General features: G+C 43.5%; 1 protein-coding gene across 4 annotated transcripts in view; it reads left to right on the top strand.

Annotated features, from left to right (window-relative positions):
* SIL1 (SIL1 nucleotide exchange factor) overlaps nt 1-27,020 on the top strand; it is a 243,705-nt gene that overhangs the window by 34,293 nt on the left and 182,392 nt on the right. The window contains exon 1 of one of the 4 annotated variants that reach the window (XM_054252525.2): nt 12,633-12,711. The exons of the other annotated variants lie outside the window; for them this stretch is intronic. The gene's annotated coding sequence lies outside the window, so the exon portion shown is untranslated. Of the gene's footprint in view, nt 1-12,632; nt 12,712-27,020 lie in introns of those variants that run through there. 4 annotated transcript variants of the gene reach the window in all.

The raw sequence follows: 27,020 nt of genomic DNA, 5'->3' as shown, positions 1-27,020 counted from the left end.
TGAGAGAGTGTCTAGAACAGGATTAGTCACCAGAGGTTCATTAGCTTTCCTTGAACTCCTGACCTCAGGTGATCCACCCACCTCAGCCTCCCAAAGTGCTAGGATTACAGGTGTGAGCCACCGTACCCGGCTCCATTAGCTTTCCTAAAAACAGTTCTCTGTCTGTTGAGAACTGTAGCCTTGCAGGTACTGGTCTCTACTCATGTCTAGGGCCCCTTTCTCCCACCTGAAGCTGCCTTCCCCTTTTCCTTTTCTCAAAGCACATGATTACCTTAACTTGACTTGGATATTGTTGACTCTTCACTATAAGGCTCTCAGATGAAGGCTATTGGACAGCCAGCTTGTTAGCTTTCTCCTTTGTTCATTTCCCTTATTTAAAAGACTTGGCCTTGTGGCTAAGGGTATTTGGTTACTCTTATTACTACTCTAAAAGTTAGTGTCTTAACTTTGTTTAGTTACTGAGTATCCTCTATTCTTCTGGAATAGTCTTTATGTTTAAACTTATGTAGAAGTTCACTTTTAGTGAAGCTCTTGCTCCACTTTCTTTTTTTTGGAGACAGAGTTTCTCTCTGTCACCCAGGCTAGAGTGCTATGGTGTGATCTTGGCTCACTGCAACCTCCACCTCCTTGGTTCAAGTAATTCTCCTGCCTCAGCTTCCCAAATAGCTAGGAATACAGGCATGTGCTACCACGCCCAGCTAATTTTTGCATTTTTAGTAGAGATGGGGTTTCACCATGTCGGTCAGGCTGGTCTTGAACTCCTGACCTCAGATGGTCCGCCTGCCTCAGCCTCCCAAAGTGCTGGGATTACAGGCATGAGCTACCACACCCGGCCTCACACCCTTTTTAATGCAAGAATTTCAACTATAAGCCAGCAAAACAGGCATTTGAAGGTTCTTGTAGTTACCAGAAGGCAGCTTTTTGGCAGAACAGCTTTTTGGTAGAGTGGCGCTCTCAGGCAACTTCCTCTGGGCTCAAAAATCATTATTAAAGCTCTTCTCACTTCTTTTGCTGCCCCTCTTCAGTCTTTGTGCTGATGGTCCTCATTCCTTTAATCTTTTTTCACTTGCTCTATTTCTTGGCCCCTGTGTTGTTTCTGGAGTTCTTGAAAGGAGTGTTTTCTTTCAGCAATGTTCACAGTTGTCTTCTGGTTATGGTTGTAGGTAATATGTTAGGCTCCATCTCTTCTACTTCTCCAGGCTATACCTTTTGTGTGTGTGTGTGTGTGTGTGAGAGAGAGAGAGAGAGATTGTGGAAATGTGATTGGGATGGGTAAAATGCACCATTTCACTCTCCCACCTCATTGTGACTGTCATTCATGATTCTGTGTCATGTAAAGGTACCTCAGCCAGGGTCCACAAACTTGAGATGCCCCTGACTTTCAGGGATGGTAACAGCCTGCCCTTCTGTGATGCCTAATGAGGCTACCTTTAAAAGAATTTTTTTTTTAGGTTGAGGTTTTTAATTTTATTTTTTTAGAAAGTAAACATACTTGCATTTCTTTTTATTTTGACTTGCATTGATTTCGTCTTCTTTCTTTCTTTCTTTTTTTTTTTTTTTGAGACGGAGTTTCGCTCTTGTTACCCAGGCTGGAGTGCAATGGCGCGATCTCGGCTCCTGGGTTCAGGCAATTCTCCTGTCTCAGCGTCCTGAGTAGCTGGGATTACAGGCACGTGCCACTATGCCCAGCTAATTTTTGTATTTTTAGTAGAGAGGTTTCACCTTGTTGACCAGGATGGTCTCGATCTCTTGACCTCGTGATCCACCCGCCTCGGCCTCCCAAAGTGCTGGGATTACAGACCTGAGCCACCGCACCCGGCCTCGTCTTCTTCCTTAAATCCTGAGTAAGTACTTCAAAATCAGTTGCCAACCTTTTATGTTCACAATAATTTAATGGATCATCCCCTGTATTCTTCACCTCTGCACCTGATGGAATAATATACTGCTGTGGTGGAAACAGCTTCCAAATATCTCTGTTCTCCTACACATGCACACACACATAAGCACAACTGTGTTATAAAGAATAGGCACTTCTCTAAGAGGAACTAGTCCGGCTTTATGCAAATACCCTCCATTGCAGCAAAATTCGGGAAACTTTGAAAGAGGTACAATTAGTGGTCCCCCCCACCCGCCAAGAGGCCTCAAAGCTCTTAAAATAAACCTTTAAAAATCTGGTACTCAGAGCTTCAGCTCTGCAAGTAGACAAATTGCAAACCTGGTGCAATAAGACTCTCTTCTCTCCTCTGATCTTTTTCTGTTTTCTCTCAATTTATTTTAACATCCCCTTTCATGGTCTTACCTTTCAGAAACTTGATTCATTCCTTCCTTGCCAGCTCCTGGCAGGAGAAGCAGCAGGGCTTCCGGCCCTAATTTATCGTTTACATTTCTTCTCCATCCCTTCTCTTTGCTGCCCCAGTTCTTTACTTCCTCACATCCTGCTGGCCTTTCTTCCATCAGAAAGGACAGTGTCATGTTGCTTTGGAATTTGATGGCATCAGTATTAACCTAGTGATTTGGGTAGAATTTGGGAACCTGTTTTGCACATGTGCTGCTAAATGAGGAGATGGAGTTTTTTTTTTTTTTCTCTTTTAGTACCATCTTTCTTTCTCCTTGTACCCTGTAGCCTCCATTAGCCTGGTTGCCAAGGGAATGGGAAATTCTTTACCATGATTAATTCTGAAGTATTATCCTATAAAGTTACAAAATAGCATTTCAGAGCAAGATATCAGGGAGTCTCCCTGCAGTTCCCATGGAACAAGTTGACCTTTCAGTTACATTTTTTCAACATCTTTAGGGGCCCATTTGGAGAGAGCTAAAGCAGTAATTAGGCCTCCGCAAAGAAAACTAATTGGGAGCCAGAATATTTTAAGAAGCTTGGCCTGGTGGCTCATGCCTCTAATCCCAGCACTTTGGGAGGCTGAGGCGGGTAGATCACGAGGTCAGAAGATTGAGACCATCCTGGCTAACACGGTGAAACCCTGTTTCTACTAAAAATGCAGAAAATTAGCCAGGCGTGGTGGCACATGCCTGTAGTTCCAGCTACTCAGAAGGCTGAGGCAAGAGAATCACTTGAACCTGGGAGGTGGAAGTTGCAGTGAGCCGAGATCACCCCACTGCACTCCGGCCTGCACGACAGAGCGAGACTCTGTCTCAAAAAATTGGAACCTGCTGATACGTAATAAATAGGAGCTGGAGCTTTGTTCTTTTTTTAAAAAAAATTATTTTACTTTTTTTTTTTCTCATCTGCCATTAACTGAGAGAGCTTTGTACTCTTCTTATTCCTTTTCTTTTTTACATTACTTTTTTATTTTCTCCCCCACACTTGGGGACTCCTTATTTTCCTCATGGTGGAATGAATGAGGATCTTGCTGGTGACAGCCTCCCGATATCAGGCAAGTGGAGGGAGCAGCAGTGGGCTCCCTTCAGGTACTGCTGAATCTGAGGAGTTTGGTTCATCTGTCTAGATCCATTTGCCTCCCCCAAGGATTCTTAGGGACTAACTGCATTTTCAAGGTGATTCTGAGGATGCTGGAATGGAAGACATTTTCTAGACAGAGTTCTAAGAACATTTTTGTGAGTCTGAGTACTTCAGAGGTTCACCCAAAGATGTGTTAACTTGTCTCCTTTAGGTCTTCTCTAGCTGACACTAGTAACCTTCCCCAATTCATTTGGTGTCATTTGGAGGCAGGCAGTTTGATATTGTAGTTAAGATCTTGGGCTTTGGAGTCAGACCTGCTTTCTAATTCTGGCTCTGCCATTGATTAGCTCTGTGACCTTGGGAAGGTGGCTTAACCTCTTTGATCTCAGCGACTTCATTTGTTATAGGGGGATAATAATGGTTCCTATGATGTAGGATTGTTGTGAACCCAGTATCTGGTGAGCAACTTTCTAAATGTTAGCTATAATTGTTTTGGGATACTGATGAAAAATCAAATTGAACCTTCTTGACAGGGGAAAAGAAGGCAGAGAGTTGCTAGAAGCACCTTGAAGGATTGAAGGAAGACATAGGATTGAGGGAGAGGAAAAGCATTTAGCAAAAAGAAAAGTAGACCTCTGCGTACTTAATGATTTACTGTTGTTGCACACTACATCAATAAATTCCAAGCTTTTCCCTTTGTTATTCCACCAAACTGATTTTTCTCCCAGGAACCCCAAATTGATTCTACTGGCTTCTCTGCAAAGATATCGTAGTCACAGCAGCTACAGTGTCTTTCGTTACCAGGACATCATTATTTTTACAAAACATACTGCTGTTTTTCTCCACCTGCATTTTGAAGTGTCATATGTAATTAAAGCTGAACCACACTTGTCAGAATAGGTTCAAAAAGTGCATTTTGGGTTGCTTTACCTTTGTCCTGACAATGTGTTTATTAGGTTGCTTGTTAATTCCAGAATTGGTTAACTTGAGGCACCTCTGGGCCAGCCTGCTCACAACACTCACCCTGAAAACTTCAAGAGAGGGAGGGACTCAGGTGGCTCACTCCATCTCTCAGTGTTCCTGGGAAGTCAAAGTGGTGAATAGCAGTCCTTCTCTGGGGGCAGAGAGGAAACTGAATTACTTGTGGTCTGATCCTTCCAAACATGTTTCTGTGGGAAAGAAGAAATTATGGGCAGGGTGGAGCAGAGCAACAGAGGTTAGGAGCTTCTCAGTGATTGAAAAAACAAGTCCAAACAAAAAATTAGAAGAAAACCTTTGTTAGATGGTTTGATTTACTTTCTCATGCAGATGGTAGATTCTGGTCTGTTTCTCTCCACACCTGATAATTAGAGCACTAAGATGATAATTCAGTCTCCAATAAGCTTTTGCTATGATCTTGGTGGGAGAAAGGAGAGGCTTGTCAGAAGGCTCTGCAGCAGAAGAGCTGTCAGTGCTGATTGCTTCAGTTCTTGAAAGGGTCACCCATCAGAGAGTGGAGGCTGCATACAGAAAAGGAGAAAGGCACAGGGCTCCAGAGTGCTGGCCTGGAGTCACAGGACCCAGGTTCAGTGTCTGGCTTTGCCATTACTAGCTGGGTGTAGTAGTTTCCTTTGGCTACTGTAACAAATGAACACAAACTTAATGGCATAAGACAAACTTAGTGTCGTGAGAGATTTGTTCTCTCACAGCTTTGGAGGCCAGAAGTCTGAAATCAATATCACTGGGCTGAAATTGAGGTATTGTCAGGGCTGTGCTCCCTCTATATCCTATCGGGCAAAATCTGTTCTTCCTTGCTGCTTCTAGCTTCTGGTGGCTAACAGCATTCCTTGGCTTGTGGCCATATTACTCCAGTCTTCAAGGCTAATGTCTACAAACCTCTGTCACCTTCTTTTCTTTGTCTGCATCAAACCTCCCTCAGCCTCTTTCATATGAAGATACTTGTGATTTAGGGCCTACGCTGATAATCCAGGATAATCATTTTAAGTTCCTTAACGTAATAACATCTGCAAAAATCCTTTTATTCTCTCATTTCCTCTGTCCCTACTTTGGCCAGACTGGAACTCCTGGGTTCAGGGGATCCTTCTGCCCCAGCCTTCCAAGTAGCTGGGATTACAGGCATGAGCCAACAAGCCTGGCTAATTTTTGTATTGTTAGTAGAGATGGGGTTTCCCATGTTGGCCTGGCTGGTCTCGAACTCTTACAAGGTCAAATAAATTCTTTTTTTTTTTTTTTTTTTGAGACGGAGTTTCGCTCTTGTTGCCCAGGCTGGAGTGCAATGGCGCATTCTCAGCTCACCGCAACCTCTGCCTCCTGGGTTCAAACGATTCTCCTGTCTCAGCCTCCCAAGTAGCCGGGATTACGGGCATATGCCACCATGCCCGGCTAATTTTTTGTATTCAGTAGAGACAGGGTTTCACCATGTTGGCCAGGATGATCTGGATCTCTTGACCTTGTGATCCATCTGCTTTGGCCTCCCAAAGTGCTGGGATTACAGGCATGAGACACCGCTCCCGGCCCAGGTCAAATAAACTCTTAAGGCTATCCTCTCCCTTTCATTAAAAAAAACAAAACCAAAAACAGGCCGGGCGCGGGCATGGTGGCATATGCCCGTAATCCCGGCTACTTGGGAGGCTGAGACAGGAGAATCGTTTGAACCCAGGAGGCAGAGGTTGCGGTGAGCTGAGAATGCACCATTGCACTCCAGCCTGGGCAATAAGAGCGAAACTCCGTCTCAAAAAAAAAAAAAAGAGTTTATTTGACCTTGCAAGAGTTCAAGACCAGCCAGGCCAACATGGGGAAACCCCATCTCTACTAACAATACAAAAATTAGCCAGGCATGGTGGCATGTGCCTGTAATCCCAGCTACTTGGGAGGCTGAGGTGGGAGAATTGCTTGAACCTGGGAGGTGAGCCGAGATCATGCCACTGTACTCCAGCCTGGGTGACAGAGCAAGACTTTGTCTAAAACAAACAAAAAAGAATTTTTTTGACCTGGGACAGTTCCCCCTCATGCCCACCTCGGCCTCCTGTGCCCTGGGATCTTTGGCTGTCACCCACATGGTCAATAGGTATCCCCAAGGGCACCCTCTTACCCAGTCTTCTGTTTTCTTTTATCAGTGCATGGGCTGGTCTTTGGGGAACAGGTCTCTCCCCTTAGCGGGTATGAATGACTGAATGCTTGTTGTCTCCCAAAATTTGTATGTTGAAGTCTTAACCCAAGTGTGGCTGTATTTGGTATAAGGAAGTACTTAAGGTTAAATGAAGTCATCAGGGTTAGGCTGTGATCCCATAGGATTAGTGTCTCCATAGAGATTAAAGACAGCTTGAGAGCTCTCTTGTGCGCGCGCGCGCGCACACGCGCGCGCACACACACACACACACAGAGAGAGAGAGAGAGAGAGAGAGTGTGTGTGTGTGTGTGTGTGTGTGTGAGTGTACATTGAGGAAAGGCTATGTGAGGACACTGCAAGAGGGCAGCCATCTGCAAGCCAAGTTGAGAGCCCTCAGCTGGAACCTTGATCTTCGATTTCTGGCCTTCAGAATTGTGAGAAAATATTGTTGTTGAAGCCACCAGTCTATGGCATTTTGTTAGAGCAGCCAAGCAGGCTAATACAGTGGGTATAACCTGGCTCAGATTGACTTGTGCCCAGACATCTAAGAATAAGCTTGAACTCTGAAATTATTCCTAATTTTTTTCCATTCAAAAAATGGAATGAAATTTGAATTTTATTCAAAATAGTTTGTGTTTCTGCTTTCCCATGGATAATTGTAACTCCATAATGAAGGATAGAAGAATATTATTTTTACAGTGGTATTTAGTGTCTGTTAGCTATTAGCCAAAAGGTACGTCTCCCCAGTGAGGTTCGGTAAATACATTTTATCTGTTCTGTTATCTGCTGTTTCACAAACACATCCCTGAAGTATTTTAATCTTGTTTTTCATCCTTGTCTTCAGGTGAAGAATTGTTCTGATTTGCAACTTTGGGGGATAATTACTATATTCATTAGTTTCTGTTCTTTTCTTCCCCTTCATTTATGTCTGGTTCCTTGAGAAAAATTTCCCCTAAATCTACACTAACAGAAGACAAGTCACTTGATTAAAAAGGTGTTTTACAACAGTGGTTTCTCTGGCTCACTTGGCATGGTGATGGGAGGGCTGTGTCAGCCTCTCCTTAGCTGGAAGTAAAGGTCTCCCTGGTCTAGGCTTAGATGAATCAGAGGCTTTTGGGGTGGAAGTTCTGACCTCAGCTATATTGGCAAATTTTTTTACATTGGGGTATTCCTGGGTGAGGGACAGGAGAGGCTCACCTGGTTTCCTTCTTATCAGTGATTCAATCATAAACATTAATCAAACATGTGTTAGGTATAAGATGTGTGCACAGCATTGTGGTAGACATGGTTCTTGGCTCACAGGGGTGCTCAGCATGTGTTGATTAAATGAGTACATGGTTACATAGAGTGGTGTTGGCCCTCAGAGAGACTGAAAGGGCAGGCCAGAGGGTCACTGCCTGGGCATTAGTGAATAAGGGGCACTATAACCTCCCTGGAAATGTAACAGAATCAGTAACATTTTCTGAAGGCTGTGATGCTCTAGCACTTGGATCTACAATAGAAAGCAATAGAGGAGGAAAACTTTGATGATGGTTTATTTTGCCGTTTTTTTACTGATAGTTGGGCCTCATTAGTCCCTTTTTTATTATAGCCAGAGACTGTTAAGTACGTTTTGTGTAAATGCAGATGTCTTATAAAAGCCAAGTGATCATCCAAGACAGTTGAGAGAGGAGATGGAGAAATAATAGTTTGGACAAATTGGCTCAGGATAAGAAAAGAGGCAGGGATGTATGTGAGATGCTTGAGAAAAGAACTGAAGAATGTGAGAAAGCAGAAGCCAGAAAGAATTTGAATTGATCTGGAACAGAATGGGAGCCCAGCTTGGAGAAGTCTGGTCTGAGCTGGACACTCCTGGGACAGAGCACTAGAAGGATTTCTGTCTGTGAGAATGAGGAAAGACAGCATGCAGTTAGCTTGGGGTACTGTGGAAAGAGGAGCACTGGGAAAAAATGGTTTAATAACACCTACATTCCGTGTATCTCACTGTTATGACACTTAACATGCTATGTGGTGATTATTTGTTTATGTGCCCTTTTTTTCTCTTAGAAGGCAGGAGAGGGAGCCTAGTTACCTCTGTATCTCAGTTACTTAGCACTCTGTCCATCACATAGCAAATGCTGCCACAGATGGCTGACGAACATGCTCAAGGTCAAGGCCTGGGTGAGCCGTCCACTAAGGACTGTGAAATGTGAGGGGTTCATGGAGGTGAGTGGGTATTGTGGTGGCAAGCGTGTAACTGGCTTAGGGGGTGAACCAGGATAGAGCTGAAAAGAGAGTCTAACACAGACTCTGAGTCATCTCTTAATAATTTATTTTAATGGCCAGGTGCAGTGGCTCATGCCTGTAATCCCAGCACTTCGAGAGGCTGAGGCGGGCAGATTGCGAGGTCAAGAGATCAAGACCATTTTGGCCAACATGGTGAAACCCGTCTTTACTAAAAATACAAAAATTAGCTGGGCGTGGTGGCATGCGCCTGTAGTCCCAGCTATTGGGGAGGCTGAGGTAGGAGAATTACTTGAACCCGGGAGGTAGAGGTTGCATTGAGTTGAGATTGTGCCACTGAACTCCAGTCTGGCACTACTGTCTCAAAAAAAAAAAAAAAAAAAAAAGACTCAAGACTGTCTCAAAAAAAAAAAAATTATTAAGCATCTCTTTTGTCTCAAGTGTTGAGCTAGTTGGGCAGAATGAACATGGTTTCCGTCCTTGAGATGCTTAAGGTCTGGAAGGGCAGAAGGACAACGATATAAGACAATGTAATAGTGCTATGATCAGGGAAGTACAGGTGCTCTGGCAGCACTGAATTTGTTCTAGTGGGGAGGGTTGGGGAAAGCCTCAAAAGGGAAGTGTCTTTTAAGCTGTAGCCTTTAGAATGAGTAGGAATTTGTCAGATAAAGAGGAGGGGAAATGGCATTCCAAGCAGAGGGAATGACATATGCAAAAGCCTGGAGGTGGGAGACGAGATGTCTTCAGCATTGGAAGAAATGTTGTATAAGACCAACTCTAGAGAGAGGAAAGAGCTGAAGCTGCTGATGTAGATCCGGGCTGGATGGTGGAGGTTTGCGAGTATGGAATTTGGCCTTTATTCTGAGGGTCATGGAAAACCATTGAATGGTTTCAAGCAGGGGAGATAGGGTCAAATTCATGCTCTGGCTATAGAATAATTCCTCTACATTCTTTTCTTTTTTTTTTGAGACGTTGTCTGACTCTGTCGCCCGGGCTGGAGTGCAGTGGCGTGATCTTGGCTCACTGCAACCTCCGCTGTCTGGGTTCAAGGGATTCTCCTGCCTCAGCCTCCCGAATAGCTGAGACTACAGGTGCCCACCACCACGTCCAGCTAATTTTTGTATTTTTAGTAGAGACCATGTTTCATCATGTTAGCCAGACTAGTCCTGAACTCCTTACCTCAGGCGATCTGCCCACCTCAGCCTCCTAAACTCCTGAGATTATAGGCGTGAGCCACCATTCCCAGCCAATCCCTCTACATTCTAAATAAACATTTAATCAAGAGATACACTTGTAATTTGCTGATCTTTTACCCCAGGATACTTTGACATTGCATTAAAGCCTGACCATTTGCTCCAAATCACTATCTGAGCATAGGAGCCTGAAGAATTGTGGAGAGAGTGGCCTGCAGCAGGCCTGAGTCCCTGGTGTTTGATCGTAGACCCACGGCCCAAGGCAGCATTGCTGAGCCTGTGGTATTCAGGGTTGCTTCTACCTCTGCTGTGGCTCTGCCTGCTCTCACCTGAGAGCCTCTTTGAAGCAGCTTAAAATTCCTCAGCCACTGCCCTTTCTCTGTTCCATGCTCTCTACAAATTGAAATTTTTTATGACAATGTTATATCAATGGGAAAAGTTTTGAAAAGTAGGATTGAGAAATAAAGACTTCTTTGCCTTTTCTCCCTGCAAGGGAATTTGAATAATATAGAAATTCTAAGTTATATGTTAAATATCCTTGGGGTTTCCTTTCCTTCTCTTCTGAAAGTTTTTTTTCCATTAGCCAAAAATCCGACAGAAATGCTTGTGGGAAGATAATTCCTTTTGGCTGGAGCTTATGCTCCACGTTGTGAGCTTTTTAATTTTATTTCGTTGGTGGTGGGTTGGGACCCAACTGTGCACTCGCTGGAGCTCATCACAGTCCTGTTGCCGGGCAAGTTCTCTCTGTGAATCTGTGTTTTCCCCTTGTACCTACCTAATGAAAGCCAAATTAGATAAATTTTTAATCAAGGAGATGAATAATGAGTTTTTCCTTAGAAAAGAATCCACAAGGCCCCACAGTACTGGATACAATCAAATGTGAAGTTTTTGTTTGCAATGTGTGCTGTTTGGCATGGCTTTAATGTCAGAAAAACAGGAGGTGCTGTCAAAGTAGCATTTGGAAAGACTCCATTCCAGAGAGATGAAGGAGTGTGTTTTTCTCCCCATCTTCCTTCTCTTTCACAGTTGGTGCATGCCCATGTGTTCCCAGCACCTTGCACTAGTACACAGTAGGTGCTTGGAGATAACTGAATGAATGAAAAGGATAGTTTTGAGTAGGGTCATCATCTTCTCTTGTTGCCCCCTTCCTCTGTCCTCAGTCTATTTCTTCCTTTCTTCATTCATTTATTCAAAATATGTTTATTCCTTCTAGGCTGGTGTGGGGGCCAATGGTTGGGAATGGGGTAAAGGGAAGATTTCCATTGAGTTGAGGCTGGGAGGCATGGTCAGATCTCTCCTTCTTCAATACCTATTTCGTCCTTTATTTTGAAAGATAGATGTCCAAGGTATCAATAGCAACATCCTCCTCCTGAAAATTGTTGCCTTCTACCTGCTTTCACCCAATGGTTTTCCTTATGGCAAGGGAGAGTGGCAGAGGAAGTAGGGGTGAAGCCTCTTCAACTCTGGGGCTGTGTAATGTCTCCATGTGCTGTGAGGGTTGGGGCTATGGGGAGTCCAGCTTGCCCTGCCTGGGATATAATTCCCATAATTGTATGCCTGCTTTGGGCTGGGCTCCCAAAGTGTTGGCATTTCCAGAGTACACATGCCTGCACCAAACCTTCCCCGCAGCCCACGTTCTAGCTTGTTTCTGCTATTGAATAGGCCCCCTGAGTGAGTGCCTCCCTTCATCCCAAGAAGAAAGTGGCATTTATTGAGAGCCTTTAGGAGGGGCTCAGGAGACTGGATATTGGGTATTCCAGAAATCCTGAGTTGAGCAAATGAAAGATTCATCAAAGCTACATGCCTTTGGCTTCCTCATTGTGCTGCTAGGCTTGGGTCTGGCCTTGTTGACAGCTCGCAAAGGTTGCTCTCAGTTGAGAAGCGGGGAGTGGCTATAGCAATTTGGGCATGATAACAGGAGCATAGGGGAAGGGACATAGATAAAATTGGCAGTAGTTGGTGATGGCTGGGCAGGGAATAGAGAGAAGGTGGGGAAGGGAGAGAAAGGACTGAGAGCTCTTGGGTTTCCGGCTTATACAGTAGAGCTAGGCAGACCTAGAGGAGGATGAGATGTGTGGGGGGAAGAGCAGGAGCTCAGCTTTGGACTTGTTAAGTGTGAAACATACAAGAGACGGGCCGGGTGCGGTGGCTCAAGCCTGTAATCCCAGCACTTTGGGAGGCTGAGGCGGGTGGATCACGAGGTCAAGAGATCAAGACCATCCTGGTCAACATGGTGAAACCCCGTCTCTACTAAAAATACAAAAAATTAGCTGGGCATGGTTCAGGAGAATTGCCTGAACCCAGGAGGTGGAGGTTGTGGTGAGCCGGGATCGCGCCATTGCACTCCAGCCTGGGTAACAAGAGCGAAACTCTGTCCCAAAAAAAAAAGAAGCATACAAGAGGCAAGTACAGCAGGTGTATCCTTCAGAGGTGGCAGGAAGACTACCTAAAATCTCAGGCTGCTTTTCTGTTGAAGTTATCCGCTGGGGTTTATACCACTACGGGTAGATAATACAGTCCAACACCAAATTCTGTTTATTGGCTCCTGCTATTAAGCAAAACAGAAGTTAGGAGTTTGCAAGAGCTAACAAACCACTGAGTTGCCAGGCAAAGGAATGAATTCATAATCAGAGGTCACAAACTATTGTGACCCTCTTACCCAAGTTGCAGGCTTATAGCAGGCTTCCTTCTTCCTTCTCTTATCTCTCCTTCACCATGAGGAAGTTCTAAAAAGGAGAAGGATTCCAGAGATTTGCTAAGACAGTGCAGTGAGCTATGTGTTTGAAATCTATCTAACCTGTCCGGCAGAGGTCTTGTATATCACCATGCTACTCCCCATAAGCACTTTGCTTGGGCATATGTTGTTGAAATTAATGCATGTTCCTAGTTTCATGCCTCCAGGCCTTTTAAAAAGCACTATTGCCTGTGCCTGGGATGCCTTTCTTATTGTCTTTGTTTCCATAATTCCTTTCTTCTTTTTTTTTTTTTTTAATTCCTTTCTTCTTTTAATCTTCGAAGCTCACCTTTTCTAGGATTCCTTTCTGACCCCATCTCCTGATTGAGATGTCTGTTCTCTTCTGCTTCAGTCATCTGTCAGGGCTCTTTTTAAACTCTGTATTTGCTGTAATGGCTGATTTATTAATCTATCTCCATTGCCTGTGTGGAAGCTCCTGGAGGACAGGACCCCTATTTGTATCTGCAGCACATGGCACATGTCTGGGTTGCAGCAGGTCTCAACAAATAAGTGTGGAAGGATGAGTAATCTTCTGGTTGGATGTGTTTGGGATGGCAACTTGATATATGGTCCCTAGTAGGCGGTATGGATTTATTCATCTTTTCATAGAGCACAAATGTTTGCTCTTTTGGTAGTTTTCCTGTATGAGAGAGTGAAAAATGTTTTTGCAAAACTATATTTTTCTAGATTGGCGTGGCTGTTAACTGCCCACCTGGGGTTGAAATGGCTTTGGCGTGGGTGTGTAACCACAGGTAGTAGGGGAGCAATGTGTCTGGCCAGCTTAGTGTTCTTTTTTTTTTTTCCTGGGTGCTCTTCACATTTTTGTGAGCTACGATGCCAGCATCTGGCTTCTCTGAGGCCAGGGTTTGTGCCTCATTGTTAATGGAACGGTTGCCTTTCGGGGTGAGAGTCTGTGATATTAACCAAGCTTCTTCTACCCAGTGTTTTCTGCTGGCATTACCAGGAGCTGCAGTGGCTGTTTTAAGGAGAGCTGCCACAAGAGGAATCCCTGAGCAGTGACAGGCAGGATGGAATAATTGGAAAGAATTGCCTCCTACTTTGCAGGAGGGCAAGCCCTTTAGGCAAAATAGAAGGTGTAGGAAGGGGCTGAGTGATGATTGGGACAAACAAGTAAGACTTACCGAGAGGTGAGCTGGTAGTTCTGTAAGGAAACTGTAAAGAACTGGGGCTCTTGTTGTAAGGGTGAGGCAAGGGACGGCCACTTAGCCTCTCTCACACCCTTGTTGCTCTTAAAATTATGTTTTCTTATTCATGACCCAGTGAAATTGGGTTCAGAGCATCTGCTGCCCAAAATGTAGACTCCTAATGCTTACTGATCCTTGGCTGAATGTGCTCAGCCTGGAGGCAGTTAGTGAGACAGACTGTTTCCAGGATATGTTTACCTGGGCAGGTAGCTGGCATGTCATCTCCTTACAGCAAATCTGGTTTGGTGAGAAAGTTGGCTGGCAAGCTGTCCCCATGGAGCCTACTGTGGCAGGAGAGACTTCCTGGGGTCCCTCTGGCATCCCCATCACAAGCTCACTCACTGGAACCCAGAGTCCCTTTGCAGGTTCCAGCCTAGGACACTGCTGTTGGCTGAGCTGTACCCCTGTCAGTTGCAGGCTGATGACTCCTGGCAGGCTGGGATTTGGTTGGTGGCATCTTGCAGGGCCCCTGACCCTACCTGCTGTCACAAATCCTATTGTGTACCCCTTGTTCACATGCCTGAATGTTTCGTGATATACCACTCTTAGGGAGAACAGATACCAGATGGGAAAAGTAACTCTCTTGGGTTTATGTATGTGCTTTCTTTTTTTTTAAAATGCACTTTAAAAAGTAAATTGTAGCCTGGTTTGGCACTTTTCCATGCTCAGAATGTATTTATTTGTCATGTTCTTGCTGCCCTGTAGAGACCAGCAGAGCTGTGAAGAGAAACCACCTCATTAGGAGACTCTAGAAGAAAACCAGAGCTCTCCTGGCACTTCCCCAGGGATATAGGCTCCTCCCCTTCCACAGCCTGCCAAGGCCAGGGCCTGGGAAGGGCTCCCAAGGGCAGTGTGCTCTGTACCAGTGTCCAAGGATCTTAAGGAATTTAATTAAGCAACTAATAGACTAGGGGATGTTTAAAGTTAAAGTGTGATTTTGTTGACATTAAACACAGTTATTTAAATATCAGCTAATGAGTGCTTTTTAATATAGCTTCTTGAACTTAAGTTTGGTTACTGCAGTTGACATAGATACTTGACAGACCCAAGTTCATTGTGGAGGCGTGGGGCACAGTTGAACATGGACTTGGAGGAGGGGGACGAGAGAACACATAATTTACAGCTGCTGAAATAATTCAGCTGTTTCCCTTGCTGATTGCTCTCCTCCTCTGTACTGCTGAGGCAGTGAATTGTTAATGGGATGGGCTCTTGCTGTGCCAATCAGTGTTGGGATGAGGCCATTTTGATTGTTGGGAATAAACTCAGATTGGGAGGAACACTGAGTTTGAAGCCACATTTCCCCTCAACCCCAGCATAGGATCTAAGCTATGGGGCGTGCTGTGATACCAGGACTGTATCCTGTTGGTGAAGGCAGGCACTAATCTGTGTAATGTTGTTGATGAGGGTAAGTGGTGAGAAGGGATTCTCAGGGTGTAGGGTTCAGCTTACAGATCTGCAGACTAACTCAGTTGTCCACAGACAGAGCAGATACCTCTTTGGAGTGGTTGGCAACCCCTTGGGAAGTCTCGCTGCCTGAAAAGAGCTGCTCTGTCCTACCAGGGCAAGTGACACTAGTCAGGATTAAGGTTTTTATCTGCTCGTCTGTTCATCTCTCCACTCACCTATTTATTCACCTATTTGTTCATCAGCCATACTTTTATCGAGTGCTTGCTGTAGGTTAGACCTAGCTAGGGATTAAACAGTAGATGAGGAAGGAGTCCATGTACTCAGGCAATTCATATTTATAGTACAGTTATGGATCTTACCATAGTTGCACAGAGAATTATGGAAGTACACGGAGAATCAACAAAATATGACAAATAAAATCCAGCAGATTACAAAAATGATTATCTGACCAAATTGAGCTTATCCCAAGAATTCAAGATTGGTTTCATGTTAGAAAATCTATACATAAAATTAGCCATGTTAATAGGTTAAAAGTAAAACTATATGATCATCTTAGTAGATGTGGAAAACACACTTGATAAAATTTAACACACGTTCATGATAAAACTCTTAGCAGTTTAGGAAAAGAAGGGAATTTCTTTATCTTGACAAAGAATATCTACCAAAAACCTACAGAAAAGATCCTTTTTTTCTTTCTTTCTTTTTTTTTTTTTGAGACGGAGTTTTGCTCTTCTTACCCAGGCTGGAGTACAATGGCACGATCTTGGCTCACCTCAACCTCCGCCTCCTGGGTTCGGGCAATTCTCCTGCCTCAGCCTCCTGCCTTTTTTTCTTTCTTAATTTTTTTTTTTTTATTAAACAGTTTTTGAAACAGAGTCTCACCCTGTCACCCAGGCTGGAGTGCAGTGGTGCCATTATGGCTAACTGCAGCCTCCAACTCCAGAGCTCAAGTGATTCACCCACCTCAGCCTCTTGAATAGCTGGGACCACAGGCACATGCTACCATGCCTGGCTGATTTTTTAGTATTTTGTAATCGTCTCACTTTGGCCTCCTAAAGTGTTGGGATTACAGGTGTGAGCCACCATGCCTGGCCTTCTTAAATTTTTAGAAGAGAGCAATATAATGTATTCATATATCCAATGTCCAGTTTTAACAATTTCCAACTCATGGGCGATCTTACATTGCTTTTAAATAATTTTTTAGTGTGATAAAATATATATAGCATAAGGCTGGGCACAGCTACTCATGGCTGTAATGGCAGCACTTTGGGAGGCAAAGATGGAGCAATCAGTTGAGCCCAGAAGTTTGAGAGTGGTCTGGGCAATATAGTGAGACCCCCATCTCTACCAAAACACACACACCCACCCACCCACCATACTCATATATATACATACACACAGTCACATACTTAGATACATATATATACACAGAGAGAACGTAAAATTTGTCATTTATTTATTTATTTATATTTATATTTATTTTTATTTTATTTTATTTTTTGAGACGGAGTTTCGCTCTTGTTACCCAGGCTGGAGTGCAATGGCTCGATCTCAGCTCACTGCCACCTCCGCCTCCTGGGTTAAGGCAATTCTCCTGCCTCAGCCTCCTGAGTAGCTGGGATTACAGGCATGCGCCACCACGCCCAACTAATTTTTTGTATTTTTAGTAGAGATGGTGTTTCACCATGTTGACCAGGATGGTCTCGATCTCTTGACCTCGTGATCCACCCGCCTCGGCCTCCCAAAGTGCTGGGATTACAGGCGTGAGCCACCATTTTTTTGTTTTTTAAGAGATAGAGGTCTCTCTCTGTTGCCCAGGCTGGCCTCAAACCCCTGGGCTTAACCTGTCCTCCCACCACACCCAGCAATATTTGTCCTTTATGTGTCCGGCTTATTTAATTTAGAATAGGACTTTCAAGGTTCAGTCATATTGTAGCATGTATCAGAACTTGATTCCTTTTTGAGGCTGAATAATATTCCACTGGAGATACACACACACACACACACACACGCCCTTACACCCACATTTTATAAAAATCCACTTATCTGTGATGGCTGTTTGAGTCATTTCCATCTTTTGGTTAATAGTGAATAATGCTGCAATGAACATTCACATGCAGGCATCTGTTTGAGTCACTGTTTTCACATCTTTTGGATATCTACTTAAGCGAAGAATTGCTGGGTCATATGGTAATTTTATGTTTAGCTTTTTTGAAGAACCACCAAACTTTTCCATAGCAGCTGCAACATTTTATATTCCCACCAGTGATGTGTGAAGTTTCCAGTTTCTTCACATCCTCACCAACACTTGTTATTTTCCTTTTCTTTAATAATTATAACCGTACCTAGTAGGTGTGAAGTGGCTCTGATTGGCATTTCCCTAATGATGACTAATGATATTGAGCATCTTTTCATGTGCCTCCTGGTCATTTGTACATCATTGGAAAAATGTCTAATTAAGATTATTGCCCATTTTTAAAATTAGGTTGTTTGTCTTTCTGTTGTAGGAGTTATTTCTCTATTCTGGATGTTAAACCTTTATCAGATGTGTGATTTGCAAATATTTTGTTTCATTCTCTTGTCTTTTCATTCTCTTGATAGCGTCCTTTGCACAAACGTTTTAAAATATTTTAATGAATTTCAATTTATTTTTCTTTTAGCACCTGTGATTTTGGTGTAATATTTAAGAAATTATTGCCAAATCCAAGGTTGTGAAGGTTTTGCCTGCCCATATGTTTTCTTCTAAGAATTGTATGGTTTTACGTTTTGTTTTTTTTTTTTTTTTTTGAGACAGAGTCTTGCTCTGTTGCCCATGCTGGAGTAAGTGGTGCAATCTCAGATCACTGCAACCTCCACCTCCCTGTTCAAACGCCTGCCACACCACAGGGCGACTACAGGCCCGTCACCACACCCACCGAATTTTTGTATTTTTAGTAGAGATGGGGTTTTGCCATGTTGACCAGGCTGGTTTTGAACTTCTGACCTCAGGTAATCTGCCTGCCTCAGCCTCCCAAAGTGCTGGGATTACAGGTATGAGCCACTGTGCCTTGCCAGTTTTAGCTTTTAAAATTTTGTTTTTTTAAAATCTCCTTTTAGTCAATAACACTTTGTAAAAATCAGTTGACTATAGACGTGAGGGTTTAATTCTGATCTCAGTTCCATTCCATTCGTCTGTGTGTTTCTCCTTACATCATTACCGCACTTTTGATTACTCTAGCTTTATGGTAAGTTTTGAAATTGGACTTGTGAATTCTCCAGCTTTGTTCTTTTTTTTTCTCAACTTTACTGTTTTTTGTTTTGTTTTTTTAAGAGATGGGATCTTGCTTTGTCACTCAGACTGTAAAGTACCATGCACTGTCATAGCCCATTGCAGCCTCGAGTTCCTAGCCTCAAGCAATCCTCCTGTCTCAGCCTCTCATGTAGCTGGGATTACAGGCGTGAATCGCTGTGCCCATCAATTTTGTTCTTCTGCTTCAAGATTGTTTTGGGTATTCAGTGTCATTTGAAACTGCATGTGAATTTTAGGGTGGGTTTTTCAATTTCCGCAAAAAATGACACTGGAATTTTGAAAGGGATTGCTTTGCATCTCCATATTGCTTTGGGTAATACTATCATTTTAGCAATATCAAATCTTTGAATCATGAACCTAAAATGTCTTTATTTATTTGTGTGTGTGTGCAGAAAAATTGGAATGGAGATCTTTTCTTTAGCAGTGTTTTGTAGTTTTCGGTGTAAAGTCTTTTGCCTTGTTGGTCAAATTTATTTCTAAGTGTTCTTTTTGATGCTGTTTTAAGTGGAATTGCTTTCTTAGTTTCCTTTTTGGATTATTCATCTCTGATATATAGGAATACAACTGATTTTCAAGTGTTGGTTTTATGTTCTGCAACTTTACTGAATTTATTCTTTACTGAATTTATTAGCTCTAACAGGTTTTATTTTGCTAGATTTGTGAAGCTTTTCTTTTCTTTTTTTTGGAGATGGAGTTTCGATCTTGTTGCCCAGTCTAGAGTACAATGGCACCATCTCGGCTCACTGCAACCTCTGCCTCCTGGGTTCAAGCAATTCTCCTGCCTCAGCCTCCCCAGTAGCTTGGATTACAGGCATGCACCACCACACCCGGATAATTTTGTATTTTTACCAAATGCAAAAGTAGAGATGGGGTTTCTTCATGTTGGTCAGGCTGGTCTTGAACTCCTGACCTCAGGTGATCCGCCCCCTTGGCCTCTCAAAGTGCTGGGATTATAGGTGTGAGCCACTGCACCTGGCTGATTTGTGAAGGTTTTCTACATATAAGATCATATCATTGGCCAGGCCCAAAGTGCTGGGATTACAGGTGTGAGCCACTGCGCCTGGCTGATTTGTGAAGGTTTTCTGCATATAAGATCATATCATTGGCCAGGCCCAAAGTGCTGGGATTACAGGTGTGAGCCACTGCGCCTGGCTGATTTGTGAAGGTTTTCTACCTATAAGATCATATCATTGGCCAGGCCCAAAGTGCTAGGATTACAGGTGTGAGCCACTGCGCCTGGCTGATTTGTGAAGGTTTTCTACCTATAAGATCATATCATTGGCCAGGCCCAAAGTGCTGGGATTACAGGTGTGAGCCACTGCGCCTGGCTGATTTGTGAAGGTTTTCTACATATAAGATCATATCATTGGCCAGGCCCAAAGTGCTGGGATTACAGGTGTGAGCCACTGCGCCTGGCTGATTTGTGAAGGTTTTCTGCATATAAGATCATATCATTGGCCAGGTGCAGTGGCTCATGCCTATAATCCCAGCACTTTGGGAGGCTGAGGAGGGTGGATCCCCTGAGATCAGGGGTTTGAGACCAGCCTGGCCAAGATGGTGAAACCCTGTCTTTACTAAAAATACAAAAAATTAGCTGGTCATGGTGGTATGAGCCTGTAATCCCAGCTATTTGGGAGGCTGAGACACAAGAATCACTTGAACCTGGAAGGCAGAGGTTGCAGTGAGCCTAAATTCTACCACTGTACTCCAGCCTAGGCAACAAGAACAAAACTCTGTCTTAAAAAAAAAAAAATATATATATATATATATTTTTTTTTTTTCTACATATATATGTCATCTGCACATGGAATAGTTTTGCATCTTCCTTTCCAATATAGATGCCTTTTATTCTTTTCTTGCCTAATTGACTGGCTAGAACTTTCAGTATTATGTTGAATAGAAGTGGTGAAAGTGGGTATCTTCGTCGTGTTCTTGATCTTTGGGGAAAAGCTTTCAGTCTTTCACCGTTAAATATGATGCTAGCTGTGGGGTTTTCATATATGCCTTTTATTATGTTGAGGATGTTCTCTTCTATTCCCTGTTTGTGGGGTATTTTTTATTATGAAAGGGTATTGGATTGCTTTTTCTGTATCAATTGAAATGATCATGTGTTTTTTCCTTCATTCTATTAATGTGGTGTGTTACATTGATCGCTTTTCATATGTTGAGCCACTCTTGTATTTCTGGGATAAATACCACTTGATCATGTTGTAGAATTCTCTCAATATGCTGCTGAATTTTGGTTTGCTAGTATTTTGTTCAGGATTTTTTTGCATGTATATTCATAAGAGATTTTGGTCTGGAGTTTTCTTATAGTGTCTTTGTTTTGCTTTGGTTTCAGGGTAATGCTGACTTCATAGAATGAATTAGGAAGTGTTTCCCTTCTCTTCAGTTTTTGTGAAGAGTTTGAGAAGGATTGGTGTACTGCTAACCTTCTTAACAGGCACCTTGCTGGCCAGTAAGTGCCTGTTAAGCTCTGGCTTTGAAGTTGGGCCAGGTGAACTTTTCCATACTTTTTTGTCTTTACACCTCCATCTTGGCCACCTGTCTAGGCAGCCAGCCATACTGATGATGCAGACTGGAAGCTGCCCTGGCAAACAGGGTCAAGTTCATAAGTTGGATTTTAAGACTGTGGCTTTTTCCATGGGTTCAGTGTTTCCTTGGGCTGATGAGTGTATGGTCTAATTTTGGGTTTGCTGAACAAAAACAAGGCCTCTGAGCCATCCAAGAGATCAGAACAAGTCAGCTGAAAAGGGAGTAGGTTCTGTTCTGAAAATAATGTATTTTAAAGTGTTTTCTCAGATATTTAACATTTCAGGGTGAAAAACTCCATTGAGCACAGTTTTCCGAAATTCTAAGTTCACATATGATCATAGAGGTGGCCACACATACTTTGTCTCAAAGTAGTAATTTAGAGATGTGTGCCATTAGGTTCTGCTGCTTCCACTTCCACTCAACAACTTTTTATGCACCAATTTTTAAAGATGAGGGTCTCGCTGTTGCTCAGCCTGGAGTGCAGTGTGTGATCATAGCTCACTGCAGCATTAAACTCCTGGGCTTAAGCCATCCCCCAACCTCAGCCTCCTGAGTAGCTGAGACTATAGGTGTATAAATTTTTTTTTTTTTTTTTTTTGGTAAAGACAGAGTCTCACTTTGCTGCCTGGACTGATCTTGAACTTGTAGCTTCAAGTGATCCTCCTACCTAGGCCTCCCAAAGTGCTAGGATTACAGGTGTGAACCACTGTGCCTGGCCAGCGCCTGTTTTTCTGTATTGCCACAGTCCGTATTTTTACCTATTTTAATGGCAATGTTATTTTGCATTATACTTTTCCAGATGGTTCTTTTTAGATTATTGATCTTAATAAATCAATGGGTATTTTTTGAGTGCCAGGCAAAGTGCTGGGCATTGAGGATAAAGCAGTGTGTTACACAGACAATTGTCCCTCCCCCTGTGGAGCTCCCAGTCAGATGGATTCTAGTTATATAGGCCTGTGAAATAGAGCTTCACTGACACCTAAAACAGCCCTGGAGAAGATGAAGAGGTTGAATGGTCCCTAGCTCTGGTTGCTATCACCGCCTTCTAAAATGCAGGCAAAGTCTTGGCAGGACAGTATCAGTTCTGCTTGTAACTGGGCTCTCAGTAAAGCACAGGATGGGAACCCTGTGACCACGGCAGAGGTGGCTCTGAAGTGGAACTGCCGCAGCAGAGAGAACTGCTGTTTCCTAGGCAATACTCTGCTTAATATTTTTAGTATGTGGTCATGACAGAACTAAATGTGGTTTCTGATCCCAAATTGGTAATAAATGTAGCTGTATTTAGAGTCAGAAACAATGCATTTAAAATCCTCCACTCCTTAATTGTCCTGCCAAATGCTGAGTTTAGGTTTCTTTGTTTCTTGGCTACCTACCCAGCTTCCTACCATCCCTTGGAGAAGGTGCCTGGATTTTCTCTGGGCGTTAGGTGGGATTGTGAAAGCCGTGAGTTATGGCTCCCTGAGCTGTGTTGAGAGGCATCTGATTTTTGTGTTTCTGCCCACATATGTAAATGTGTACATTTTAAAATTCATCTCTCTTTCAAGTTTTTAAGGATCTGATATTATAAATAGTCTTGGGCTCTCAAGTATGTTAAAAATAAAATGTTTCAGTTGCTGACTTACCTGGAAGACATAGTCAATACCAACATGGTAGTAGCAAGTCCTGTGCTTGGTGACCCATCCTTGTATTGATGATAAGTGTTTCTGTAAGTAAATGCTATTTTCTTGGGGCTCCCCAATCAGTTTAAGGAGTACCCTAATTATTGCCTAGCTCATTATTACAAAGTTGTAGTTTTCATCTTTTTTTTTTTTTCCCTAAGACAGAGTCTTGCTCTGTTGCCCAGGCTGGAGGGCAGTGGCTCAGTCTTGGCTCACTGCAACGTCTACCTCAAGCGATCGTCCTGCCTCAGCCTTCCAAGTAGCTGGGATTACAGGCACCTTTCTTTTTTTTTTTTGTAGTTTTAGTAGAGACAGGTTTTCACCATGTTGGCCAGGCTGGTCTTGAACTCCTGACCTCAACTGATCCACTTGCCTTGGCCTCCCAAAGTTCTGAGAATACAGGTGTGAGCCACTGTGCCTGGCCCCAACTAATTTTTGTCTTTTTTAGTAGAGATGAGGTTTTACCACGTTGGCCAGGCTGGTCTTGAACTACTGACCTCAGGCGATCCGCCTGCCTCGGCCTCCCAAAATGCTGGATTACAGGTGTGAGCCTGGCCTTTTCTTTTTAATAATTATGCTGTCTAAGATCTGGAAGGCCACATTATCCATTGAATGTGAACAGGATATCATCCACTTGAAGCAAGTGACAAAATATCTTTTGTATGTTTTTTTCCATAGTATGGTTCCTAGTGTGCCCAAGGAACTGACATTAATGCTGAAATTATCTTTGTGTGGTATTTGCTTCTAGAGTGTGAATGCTGAATGCTTACAATAGAAATGGCACACAAATTGTACTTACAGGTTAGCAGATAGTTCATTTAGAGCTATAGATTGGAAATCATACCTTCTTCCCTATTTTAGCCCCATTAAGAGGCCCTGATGTTTTCTGGAAGCTTAGAGACAGCAGGGGAAAGGAAACATGAGTTCTGATCTCTCCTCTCTCCCTGCCAAACCCCGACTGTGGTATGTGGATGATGGTGTGAAAGTCCCTCGTGTTCTTTGGGAGCAGGCTATAGAGAAAGCACATTGTGCATACTGTCAAGGACATCCAGTTACTATTTTAAAAGGAGAGGGAAGAAAGAAGCCCTCGGACCTTTACTCCCTGGATGCCAGCTGCCTCTGTCTACAGGGGTCCCAGCAGTCTAAGTCAGCTGCATATTTGCCCTGGCTGTACCTACTCTCCCCTGTTCCCCCTTAAAGGTAGGAGAATGACAGCAGGAATTTGGAGACAGGCCTGAGTCATCAGGAAGCCGGACTCTGAAGTGTCTGATGTCAGTCAGCTGGCACTGATGCAGAGCCAGCCAGCATCGCTTAAAGGTTTCAATGGAAATGTGTCTATAACCACCCAGAGTATAGTCCAGGTGTGTGGGCCTACTTGTGGCTCAGGGAAGCTAGTCTCCAAGGAGGGGCTTGGTTGTCAGAACGGAAGACAGTTCTGGATGGGGGAGAAGCCCTAGCTGCTTTTGCTTATCCTGATTCTTTGCTCAGAATTTTCTCTAATAATAGTAGTGATACAAGCTTTTTGAGCTCTCATTTCGTGTCAGGCACTGTGCTATATGCTCTATGTCATCTCATTTACTACAGACAGCCATACTACAAAATAGTCACTATCAAGTCTTCTTATAGATGAAGGGGTTGAAATTGTAGAGGTTAAGCATCCGGCACAAAGTCATACAGCTAGTAGGGGAGACCTAGCTTGAAATCCAGAGCCTACATTCTTTCTATTACACTGAAGTGGGATGGAAGGGAATGGAGCTTCTGGTAACCTTGGTTGTTATCAGACATGGGCTGATCACTCCCAGTACCTCAGGCAACGTCAAGGATCAGGTACAAGGAGCAGGTCCCCTTGTCTATATCTTGCTAGAAGCTTACAGTCTAGGAGCTACTGGAAAGTACAGACCAGGACCTGAATAGTCCTCTGATTCATCTGGTCACCTGCTGGTGTGCTTAGTCAAGCCCCATTCACCAAAGAAGACTCCATCTTTGTCTGCCACGTAGAAATATTTCTGTCTTGTTTATTTTCTGCTTGGAGGGGTGAGGTGTCAAGTTCTTGCCAGATAATTGGGTGTGTGTATATACATAGTGTGTGTGGTTGTGGTTGTTTGTGTGTGTGTGTGTGTGTGTGTGTGTGTGTGCACATGCACTTGGCACTAGGCTCCATGAAGGGGAGCAGGGACGCTTTTGCCTCGTATACATCTAGGAAACTTGAATGATAGAGGAGGTTAACAGAGCAAGTCACAAAGGAAGCCTGGCTGTAATCTGAGTTAAGGGATTTCTTCTTCCTGAATGCCTGTGCCCATGCCTTGGCTGGTCTGTGCCAAGGGCATTTAGTAATCAAGCTGTTGTGCGTGGTGTGCGTGCGTGTGGTGCAGAAACTTGAACATGGTAGAAGTGGGTCTTTCCACAAGAGGGCCCCAGTAGGCTCATTTAAAAATTTCTGTCCTGACACAAAATGTGCCTTTTTATTTATACTGTTGCAGAAAAAATAAAATGATGAGTCCAGTTTCTGCGGCTGATTTCACAGACCCCTGGAGAGACAGCACAGTTGTGGAAAGAGATGGCTTTTGGGGCCAAAGCGGCTTTGAATCCTGACTCTACTGCTCTCTGGCTGCATGAACTCTGGCACGTTACTTAACCTCTCTGAATTTTGGTCCCCTCATGGGTAAAATGAGCAGCATATTGGAAACACCTCAGAGGGTTGTTGTGGAGAGTAAATGAGCTTAATACTTTGGTTGCAACATGGAAAGTTCTCTAAGTGTTGACTATAATTATTATTTGACAGAATTAATTTTCCTCTGGGATGCCCAGATAGTACATTTGAATACTAGAGGAAGAGGTGGCACTGGGGTACTTCTCTCTCTCTGCCATGCGATTACTACAGTTATATTACAGTTCCACAAAGTGTAAGGACTAAAGCTACTGAGAAGTCTGAGGCATGGCTGAGAGTCCAAAGAAGGTAGAATTGTGTCTGATGAGACTTTCTGCTTGGGAAAATTTGCCTCCCTGCCCTCTCCCTCTGCTGGAGTGACTGTGTGTGTCATTGCCCTGAAGTTGTGTGTGTTGGAGGGTGGCTCTACACCAATCAGAGGAACTTATGTATGGCATTGAAGAATCCCTCTGTTGCACCACTGGAGGGATTTTGTTCTCTATTCTCATTAACACTCTAGTGAAATATTGAACATTTAGAAATGTGGCCTCAAATCTTCAAACTTTAGTGGACCCATTCAGCCTTTCGGAGTGGCTTACTCTTGTGCCTCTATGCCTTCATATGTGGACCTCTTTTGAAGGGCCCTCTGACTGCCTCATTGCCAAATCCAGTGACTGATCTCCTGACATTGTTGTCTACAACTTGATTTTCTCATGATTCTTCACTCTCTTGACCTTTGTAGTTCTGCACTAATCTTGTGGCTGCTCCTCTGGTTTCCTTGCTTGCTCCCTTTTTCTAACCTGCAGCCATGAGTTGAAGACTATCCTTGGCCCATTGTCCTTTTCTCTCTAAGGTTTCTCCCTAAGACAGTCACTCTGGTCCTGTTGTTTTGATTATCACCTCTGTGCTGATAGCACCGAAACTCTTGCCCTGCCTTAGCCCTGTCTGCTCCTTTGTCTTCAACAGATATGAGGTTGCCACAGCCTTCCTGGACCCATTGTTAAGTTCCATGCCTAATGGCATTGAATTCCAGTTGTTCTCTCTGTGGGTATTGAGTGCCTGCCATGTCTTCTAGGTCTTCAGCAGTCCAAATAAAGATTGAGTCTTAAGCTTGCATTCTTCCAGCATTCAGATGCTTTAAAAGCTGTGGCCAAGTAGGACAGATTTGGAGAGGGCCAAGCTAGGCTTTTTATTCAGTCACTCTGCTTGTCATGTGATTGATTTCTTTCTTTTTCTTCTTTTTTTTTTTTTTTTTTTGGAGACTGACCCTCACTCTGTCACCCAGACTAGAGTGCAGTGGCGTGATCTTGGCTCACCGCAACCAACCTTCTCTTTCTAGGTTCAAGTGAGTCTCCTGCCTCAGCCTCCCAAGTAGCTGGGATTATAGGCATGGACCATGATGCCTGGCTCCTTTTTTTGTATTTTTAGAGATGGATTTTTGCTATGTTGGCCAGGCTGGTCTCAAACTCCTAACCTCGGCCTCCCAAAATGCTGGAATTACAGGCATGAGCCACCACGTCTGGTCGTGGCATTTGATTTCTTTTCATTGGAGGCATTATCTTTTGTCTCTGTGATTGCAGTTTTTTTTTTTCCTAGTTTGTT

The sequence above is a fragment of the Callithrix jacchus genome, chromosome 2 (assembly GCF_049354715.1).
Source record: "Callithrix jacchus isolate 240 chromosome 2, calJac240_pri, whole genome shotgun sequence".
Classification (NCBI taxonomy): domain Eukaryota; kingdom Metazoa; phylum Chordata; class Mammalia; order Primates; family Cebidae; genus Callithrix; species Callithrix jacchus.
The sequence above is the reverse complement of the archived record's forward strand: the minus strand, read 5'-3'. Positions and strand labels throughout refer to the sequence as shown.